Consider the following 9,518-nt stretch of genomic DNA (forward strand, 5'->3'; position numbering starts at 1 on the left):
TTTCATTACAGTAAATTTTAAAAATAGAAAGAATCCCAGGTGGAAGTATTAAGTTCTTGGCTCTTGAGTAGTTTAGGCTGGTCAACCCTCATGAGCCCATTAGCATTCTTTCTCCTTGCATGGTAAGACTCAAGTCATTCTATATCATCACCACTGACTGAATTTCCTTTATTCTATGTAAAACTTAATTTTACAGGAATAGATTATCAAAAAAGGGAGTTTTGCACCTTTCCTCTATTTATCCACACAGTAGAAACTTTTTCTTTCTCAAAAATTTCTATTCTACCAGATACTTGTTCAGAGCCAAGGAGTCAGTCAAGGTCTCTGCTTCTACTCAGTACTTATCTTCTGGATAAGACCTTCCATACTACAAAAATCCATCTAGTCATTGTAGTTGCTGAGGAATTCCTATCCTGTAACCTTCCTTTAAAGGTAACTCCAAATTCTTCCTTTCGGCCCGCCTTGTGTTCTGTCTCCCTTTGTCCCTGCTCCTTACATTTCCCTCCAGTCCTGCAAGATGATTATATGACTGCATCAAGCATGACTTCAATGATTGTTCTCCAGAGCCCCATGTGAGAAGAGCCATACTGTGATGTCAACTTGAATCCTCTCTTCAGGTTTACAAAATTATTTTTAACTAAAAAAATATTTCAAATTTATAGAAAAACATAAATAAAATATAAGATGCACTTGTATAAATTTTTCAAATTGTTACATATCAATGCAGGCACTCTTCTCCATGAGTTCTCTTCTCTTGCAATGGCTTGTAGAACATTTTCTGATATGATCATGTTGTTAGGGTCACACAATTTCATAGGCAAAAATGTCTCACACTTGTTATTGAACATCCATTTCTGAACCCTGAAAGCTTCCAAAACTATCACCAGAATGAAACCCCCATGAGATAGCAAATGCATGTCTGGGGTGGAAATATACTAGGTAAGTGAATGAGATAGAACCAAGTCTATCTTCTTACTACTTTCTCTCCCACTTCTTGGTACTATTTTTTTTTTAATTATCTTGTTTAATTATCATCACTATTCAATGTGTTAAATGTCAGTATTATTCCCATCTTCAGAGGAATAAATCTAGACTTAGAATGACTTGCTTAAGTTCATATACTAACAAGCATTTTGAAAATAGCACGTTTCAAATAACATGTGACTGATTTGGGGGCCTGGGTTCCTATTATATTACCCTACCACTGACATTTGCTTACAATATACTATTTGATTTTCACAGAATCTGTATGATATCACCAGCACTATTTTATATATAAAGAAAAGCAAGTCTGAAAGGTTAAGTGACTGGTTTAGGTTCACAACAAAGTGGTGGCTGGGTTTTGTTTCTAAATCTGTTCTGTTTCTACTTATACCATGCTGCCTGAGTTGGTAATGGGCTCATCAAGAAGTGGTTAAGCCCTGTTTAGTCCAGGTAAGTAAGTCCTGTCAACTCAGTATTACACCTCTGTTCATCCCAGTTGAATATGAGAATGAGCAGATGATGGGAGTTTGTTCTCTTCTAGGTAAGATGATGTAAGGAAATGAGACTAGAAGAAACTTACCATATTGAAAGCAGCACACAGTGCCTAGCAGAGAGCCCTTACACAGGGCTTCATTTAACAGACGGGAGGAAGAGTATTGATGAAAAGAAGGCAGGTGAAAGAGGAACTGTTTGGTGTGTGTGGGGAAAATTATAGAAGAGGAGGAGAAACTTAAAGGGATTGAAAATAGTTAAAGGGATCTACCAAATACTAGAGAGCACAGAAGTTGCTTTGACTTCAGCTCAATAAAGAATGGAAACTCTACAATCAGAATAGAACTGTCCTAAATTATTGCAAAGTTACCCCTTCCACTCTGCATTACAGAGCCAAACTCTTTGTGTATTTTATTCTATGTTACAATGATTTCTTGATTGTAAGATTTTTTCAGAGTGCTTATTTTTAAAATATCTTCTTTATGACCTAGGAGTAATGTCTGGGCAGATCTTATGTCTAAGAAGAAAATCTTCATGGTAGGACTGTACCTATATCTGTAGATGCTTAATAAATGCTAATTGATGATGGTAATCCAAACTTTGATCATATTTTGATGGTTATGTAATTTGGAATTTTGTTTTAACACTGTTCATGCTTCTGGTTGCTTATCAAAGGACCTTGTGAATAAAAGAACACTAGAAATCAACTAAGCACCAAAAGCTATAGGTGACGTTGGAACATATAAGAAAAGATCTGCACCCTAAGATTTTAGAGTACATTTACTTTTATTTTCCATTACACAAAAACATATTAAAATAAACTGCTTTCTTTTTAAAAAACACTAGGGTTTGAGCCAAATTATATCTATATACATATATATCAGAATAAAATACTATGATTCATTAGTTAGTTGATTCCAAGTAGTTTATTTTACAGATTTTGTTTGCACTGCTTATCATAAAATCAGAAATGATACAGCCAGACATGAAGAGAATGTGCTAAATTATTTTATTTTATTTCATTTGAATAGAAGATAAGATTTCTTTAATTCTTTTTAAAATCAAAGACAGAATAAACATAGATTATGGAGTCTCAATTTGGTAATACTTCCTCTGCCTGTACGTTCTACTAAAAGTATTGGCTAATTATATTTTACATGAAACAAGAACATAATTTCCAATGTTTTGACAAGCAACAAATTGCACATTAGTTAGTTGTAAATAAATTTATTAGAAACAGTTGTCCATGTTTGTAGATTCTCCTTTGAAAGAGTAAATTAATTTAAGGCTCATCATTCACAAGAAACGTATTATAATATCAAAGCAATAGTTAAAAAAAAACCAGAAACAGAGACCAAACCATACCTACTAAATAACAGGAGAAATGTGATACTGCAACATGATGAAAGAAGAAAGTATGTGAGGTTTATGATATCAGCATGGTGCCTTCTGGTAATGAGATTTTCAGTCATGATTCATTTGGCTCGATTATTCTGCTAATAATGTTATCTGTGCTATAATATAAACATAATATTGGTTTCCACTGAGAAATGTAAATTACAGATTGTTAAGCATTTTTTTCTTGAGGATTCTTCAATTGTCAATTAATTGGTGGAGATGTCAGCTTTTTTAGACTTCAACATGTAGTACTATTGTTCTTGAAGTGTATTCACAACAGTAGGTATATGGGGATTCTAATTTTTCTACAATAAGATTTGAATAACCTAATTGAACAGAGAATTTACCCGGTAATGATCAATTTACATGGGTAATTATTTAGCTTGTACTTACATGGCACAATTCAGTCATAAATATATTATTTTCTACATGTGGGAGGATGAGTCAAAACTTGTCTGACTTCTCTAACAATTAGTATTTGTTAAGTGCTTTTTAGTCACCAGAAATTGGGTGAACGATTTTACATGAACCTCTTCATTTAATCCTTCCAGTTATGTTCAGAAGTAGGGTTAATAGATTATGGTAAGAACCAGGAAACTGAGGCTGAATGAGGCAAAGTTAGGCAATCCAGCCAACTTCACACAGGAGAGTACCTGTCTAAATTACAAATTTCAAGGAAATTTAGGTACCTCAGAAAGTGGGCTCTGGGAGAGATCAGTAGGCAAGAAGTTACCTAGAAAGCGTTCATGAGATCACCACTTTTGGAAGAGAAGGTAAGAAAGCTGGATGCTCCATTGGGGCACCTAGTTGTCTCAGTCTGTAGAGCATGTGACTCTCGATCTTGGGGTTGTGAGTTCAAGCCCCATGTTGGGTGTAGAAATCACTTAAAAATAAAATCTTAAAAGAAAATTAGGGCTAAGATGTATGCTCCAGAAAACAACCTCATCACATCTACTGCATGTATAGATAGATTAAAAAAAAAAAAAAAAAGTCTGTTTAAAGTTCAGGAGCGCCTGGGTGGCTCAGTTGGTTAAGGGGCCGACCCTTGGTTTTGGCACAGGTCATGATCTCAGGGTCTTGGGATCAAGCCCTGCATCAGGCTCTGCACTCAGGGCAGAGTCTTCTTGTCCCTCTCCCTCGGAGCCTCCCCGGCGCATGTTCTCTCTCTCTCTCACTCTCTCAAGTAAATAAGTAAAATCTTTTAAAAAATAAATATAGCTCTTATACTGGTGAAGCTCTGATTCATATTAGACTAATGTGTAACAAGATGAAAGTAAATTTGTGAAAATATCACCATACTGTTGTCATGGTTGGAAGGTAATTTCTCAATTATATATTATTTTAAGTTAAGACTTTAAAATAAAGACAATAAGGGCGCCTGGGTGGCTCAGTTGGTTAAGTGACTGCCTTCGACTCAGGTCATGATCTTAGGGTCCTGGGATGGAGCACCACATGGGGCTCCTTGCTCGGTGGGGAGCCTGCTTCTCCCTCCCCCACTCCCCCTGCTTGTGTTCCCTCTCTCGCTGTCTCTCTCTCTGTCAAATAAATAAATAAAATAAAATAAAGACAATGGCATTCACATATTGAAAAAGTAATAGCTTACTATAGGCAGCAAGATCTAGTGGAATTCTATCTTCAAAACTATAAATTATGTCTGTTGAATAACTACAATTTAACTATTTCTTGCTGTTCCTTTCTTGTTTATAAAACAATAACAATAATAAAAAATGCCTTGCATCACATGTCTGCATGTATACTTATGGATTTTATATAAATATAAAACATTAATAAAGACAAGTATTACTTTAACTGCACAGGATATTAAAGGAAATATAAGTTGCATTTTTAAATACAGAGGTAAACATTTTATGATAGCCAAACTAGAATTCAAGCTGGAAGGAGAACTGTACATATAAGAGAGAGGATATATATGTATATGTGCATATATATAGAGAGATCATCAATTTCAAAGAAAAAGTATGATAGTAAGGAATATAAATATACATAATATAAAACTCTATGATATGCATATTTTAGAAATAGCCTTAGAGGCAGGTAAATGAGAACAAAGATTATTTTAGTTATAATAGGTTATAATGGGAAGTTCCAATAATAAAAAATGGTTCTACCTACTTGCTATTTCTAGGTCAAAATACTGTATGTCTCTGGAAAAAGGCTAGGGAAAAAAAACTACTTATAATCATATGACCAGATTTTTAAAGTAGAACCCGGGGTTTGCAAAGTTAAAAATATGTTTCAAAGCAACAAGATTTTATTTTAAAGTAGAGTAATGTTTTATAGATATAGAGATCATATTGTAATACGAAGTATTTAAAATATTAATAAAAAGTAAAAATATTAATAAGTTCTTGCATTAATATATATTCTACAGATTTTATCTTTGTCTCAGAAACCAGCACTGTGCAACTATTCTGTTCTAGCTTTAATTTAATTTACTTTTTATTTTAATTTAAAAATCTACATGTGGCTTGTGACTATGGTATTGGACAGCACATGGACAGACCTTTTCTAAGACAAATGTGGAAATTTTAATACAATGGAAACAGGAAAGTGACTCATATACCCAAAAAACTATCAAGTTAGTAAAACATTGTGGATCCCAGATTAGCTATACAGATCTAAACTCGAAAGGCTCACCAACCCTGCTTTAGGAAGACAATGCAAGAAATGGTGTTTATGACCTTTACTGACCACTAGGAGGCACTGATCTGATAACAGGTAAGGAACACAAAGAAAAGCCACTCTATAAAATAAACATGCCAGGGTAAAGGGTCTTGACAGTAACAAAACAAGAAAAAAGATAAGTATTGCCTGTTTGACCACTCCCTCTTTATGTTTAGGTGAATGGTGTCAGTGAGCCAGAAATAAAGGCCTCAAGTAGTATGTGTATTCTCAGACAGGCAATCCTCCTACAATATTTCTGCTTTGAATGCTTGTCATGAACATGATAGGCAGGAATCCATGGCAACGAGAAATATATGAAAGGCATCAGAGAGCAAAGCTAAGCCACTCTGCTATGACAAATACTATATTTGCATTTTCCTGATTTACCTAAATTAAAGCTTTCAAATCCATTTGTGTAGACTTCTTTTTAATTAATACTTCTTTTTGAAAGACAAGCACACCCCCTAGAAGACTGGGGGAGAAATTAGAGGGAAAAAAAGAACAAAAAAACCCCCATACACTAATTTAGTCTTGCATAATATTGTTTTCACAAATAATTTCTAAAGCAAAATAAAGCTTTGAACAAATACAATTCCAGTTGGTTTTGTTTGTTTTCCTATAGTAATGCATATTGTACACAAAATCTTATGTATAGTAATAAAAAAATTTAAGTGTCTATTAACTATAGTTTGAAATTGCATTAGTTATTTCTGCATAATTAAGCAAATGCTTGATTGACCTTAAACTCAGACTTAAAAAACTAAAACTAAGAAAGGAAATAAATCAAAGATATAGAATTTCACAGAAATATTTCTCCTCTCTCTAGTCCCTTTTTTCTCCTATACCTAATTCAAAGCAATATTTTGCTCCCTTCAACCCTTATTTTAGATGAAGCTAATTTCTGATATAATAGTAGCCCAAATCAGCTTAGTTTTGGAAAGATTATATTCTATATTATGTGCTAATGAACACTTTGGACACTATTATGTACTGTAGTATTCTCAGTTTACAACTGAAGTAAAATAACAGCACACAAATTAAAAAATACAATCTTTGCTCCAAATATGAAAGTGTTGGGTCCTTGGTATGAAAAAAGTTAACCTTAGATTTTGCATCTTCCCCTAATTGGAGGACCATTTGACTCTGCTCATTATTAATTGCCAGTTTGCTTTTTTTTTTTGTCAGAAACAATACAAATGAGTTTCTGATAAAGAACCTCAGTCTATGATCCAGCATCTTAGGAAAGCTTTACCTGAAAAGAAACACAGATATTATCTCAGTTGCACAGGGCAAATATACCAGAGTGATTGAGCATGGGAGCTCTGAATTCAGTTTGTTCGTGTCCAATTTCAGCACACTTTCTTTAGTTATACTAGCTTTCCTTTTATATAATGGAGGTTGTAATCACACACACCATACAAGGCTGCAAAAGGAAAATCACTTAGCAGATGGCCTGGCACACAGTAAACCCTTGACAAATGTTAGCTGGTATCTTTATCATCATCATTATCATCATTGTAATCACCCTCATCTTCATCAAAGCAATTTTTAGCCATGTTAGTTCAGGAAAAGGATCTTGTTGACCATCTCAGCTCTTTTGAGTATCTTAACAGTGTACAAGTAGAATTTCATTTATATAAGTTCTTTTACAAAAACCTTACAAAAATTCATGAATTAAGGCTTTTCTAAGTTTTATTTATTTTTTAAATATTTATTTATTTTGAGAGAGAGAGAGAGAGTGGGGCAAGGGTCAGAAGGAGAGAAGCTCAAGCAGACTCCCCGCTGAGCACAGAGCCTGACTTGGGGCTGGATCTCATAACTCTGAGATCACGACCTGAGCTGAAATCAAAAGTCAGTCGCTCAAAGGACTGCGCCACTCAGACTCCCCTAAGTTATAATTATTTTAATAGGGTAGCATCAATTTAACAGTCGAGGTCCCAATTATCTAAACAGCCTATGTTCCAATTTATTTCTTATTTCCCTCAATTAGCTTAGCAGATATATTTTTAGCATCTGTAATAGATTTCCCATTCTAGCATTGGAGGGTATCCCGAACTTCAAAATAGTTCTTTGGTGAAGTTTGGCAGGCTTACATCCTATCATTGTTCTCTGCAAACTAGCACCACGCAGGACAAAATGTCTTCTCAAGGGTACAATGAAATGTTTCCTCAGAAAACATAAGAGGTTGATGAATGAACATGAGTTTAAAAAAAAAAATGTTATTTGTAAAATCAAGAGAGGTAGAAGAGCAGAGCAGTTCAAAGTTCAGGCTTTGGAGCCCGATTGGATTGGCTCCCCTTTTTACGGGGTGTATATATCAGTCAGGATAAGGTAGGTGTGACTGTGATAGCAAACACATGCTAAAATTTTCTTGGTTTAAGATAACTAAGTCTATCTCTCATTCATACCTCATTTATCTTTATTGGTCTTCCATGTCTTCCTCACTCCTGACCCAGGCTTTCACTTGACACATCCTCCATGATCATAGCAGGTGAAAGAGAACATGGTGAATTTTACACTAGTTCTGAAAGCTTATGCCCCGAAGTGACAGGTACTTCTACCTGGATAAACCAAATTACATCACCATTTTTGAATTTCACAAGAAGGAGATATATATTTCTTCTAAGGAGAGAGGTTCAGTGTTAATGAAGTAATACTACAGTTCATTCTATTGGGTGACTATATAGCAACAACTAAAATTTTTATCTCTTGAGTTTTCCTAGCAGTAAACTGGGAATCGTGAAACCTATTTCATAGTGTTGCTGTGGGGACCAAATAAGATACTTTTAAAGCATTTAAGAGATTTTGAAGCACATGACAAGTGGTTAATTAGTCGTTTTTAGTTACTTAGATCCCATATGAGAAAAATCATAATTTAAAAACCATGGTTTCTAAAAATAATATTTTAATAATTAGTTTACAAGTGATAACTCATATTCCTAGTATTGCTTTTGTGGCAGAAGAAGTAGTATTATTTTCACTGGACAAATGAAAGATTTGGTTAAAGTTGATCAAATCATGGTTCAAATATAGCTCTTCTGACTACATACTGAGACATAAAAGACAGGCAGACCAAAACTGAGAAGAGAGCTAATGAACCGTCTACCCAGAAAAATGTATATAAGCAAAATTTTGCATAAATCTCAAAAATTTACTGACTCTCCGAGGCTAAGAACCCCCATTCTAGAAATTGCTTCTTTTTGGTGGAAACTTAGCTTTAATTAGAAAGTTCTTATTTTAGAACTCAACAGGAGACCGAAGAAGAGAGTAGCAACAACTCTCTGAACAGAAAAGTGACCACTTTCTGGAAGGTAGGACGTGCGGAGAAGTGAATCCGAGGTGATATTCGGGAGGATAGACGGCGGGGGAGGGGCCTCCGCCGGCCGCTTCTGGCAAGTGATAGAGCCGCGGAGCACAAAATAGGAACTTTTATAAGTCGGCTCCGCGGAGGGACGTCGCTGCAGTGGCTAAGCGGGGGGTGGAATCCTCCCGGGACAGTGTGGTCTCAGGACCCTTGGGGTCACAGAGAGACCGGGGGTGCCTGAGTGCGCCAGAGCTCCCAGGTATCAGAGCGGGGAAGCCGGCTGCAGAGACGGAGCAGAGTCGCGGGCTCTCAGCTCGGGGTTGCCATAAACTGTGATCTGCGGCCCAGTCGGGGCACGGCTCCTCCAGCAGGGACCCAGCAGGCGGCAGATCCGGGGAGACTCCCCTTCCTTCCCGGGGAGGAGCGGTGCGGGAACGCACTGCAGGGATCTGCTGGGTTTGGAGACTCTGCGCGGGGTCGGGTGCCAGAGATAGCAACGCTCGGTCACAGGCCTGGTGAGCACGGAGTGCGGCCGGAGACCGGGGACACGGGAGTGACTGCTTTTCTCTGGGGGCGCACTGAGGAGCGGGGCCCCGAGTTCTCAGCTCCTCCGGGTGGAGATTGGGAGGCCACCATTTCTGCCCTGGTCCTCCAA

Source organism: Callorhinus ursinus, unplaced genomic scaffold (assembly GCF_003265705.2).
Source record: "Callorhinus ursinus isolate GAN/ISIS: 27379988/994484 unplaced genomic scaffold, GSC_fseal_2.0 scaffold7, whole genome shotgun sequence".
NCBI classification, from domain to species: domain Eukaryota; kingdom Metazoa; phylum Chordata; class Mammalia; order Carnivora; family Otariidae; genus Callorhinus; species Callorhinus ursinus.